The sequence below is a fragment of the Sesamum indicum genome, unplaced genomic scaffold, assembly GCF_000512975.1.
Source record: "Sesamum indicum cultivar Zhongzhi No. 13 unplaced genomic scaffold, S_indicum_v1.0 C03931, whole genome shotgun sequence".
Classification (NCBI taxonomy): domain Eukaryota; kingdom Viridiplantae; phylum Streptophyta; class Magnoliopsida; order Lamiales; family Pedaliaceae; genus Sesamum; species Sesamum indicum.
In genome coordinates, this window is record NW_011631821.1 from 1 (window position 1) to 457 (window position 457).

The window sequence follows — 457 nt, forward strand, 5'->3', positions numbered from 1 at the left end:
ACAAATTAGTTTAGCTTTAGCTTAATTTTTAATACAAGTACTTATACCTTATCTCCAATTAGTTTATCATATAAATATTGGACATCTTTTTCGTTCTTGTATTTTTATGGCAATTGTTATATATTTCTTAAGAAAACTACAATGAATATATATATACGAACTTAAAAACAAGCTTGGCATTAGGGGATGTAGCTCAGATGGTAGAGTGCTCGCTTAGCATGTGAGAGGCACGGGGATCAATACCCCGCATCTCCATTTTTTTCTCTCTTAGGACACTCCCAATGGTTTGGGCTTCAAATCGTTTTTGCCTTCAATCTCATATTTGTAGTTTTACGTTTAGATTACCTGATAGCATAACTGTATACTAATAGATAATCACATTGATAAATAGATAATCACAAAGAGCAGTTGTGTCACACTCCATCAACTTTAGGGATTATTCTTCACTTTTTGACGC

The 457-nt window shown here is 33.0% G+C and overlaps 1 non-coding gene across 1 annotated transcript; it reads left to right on the plus strand.

The window, feature by feature from the left end:
- Positions 1-182: 182 nt before the first annotated feature.
- Positions 183-255, plus strand: TRNAA-AGC. Its single transcript has one exon. It is a non-coding gene; the product is annotated as a tRNA-Ala (tRNA).
- Positions 256-457: the final 202 nt, after the last annotated feature.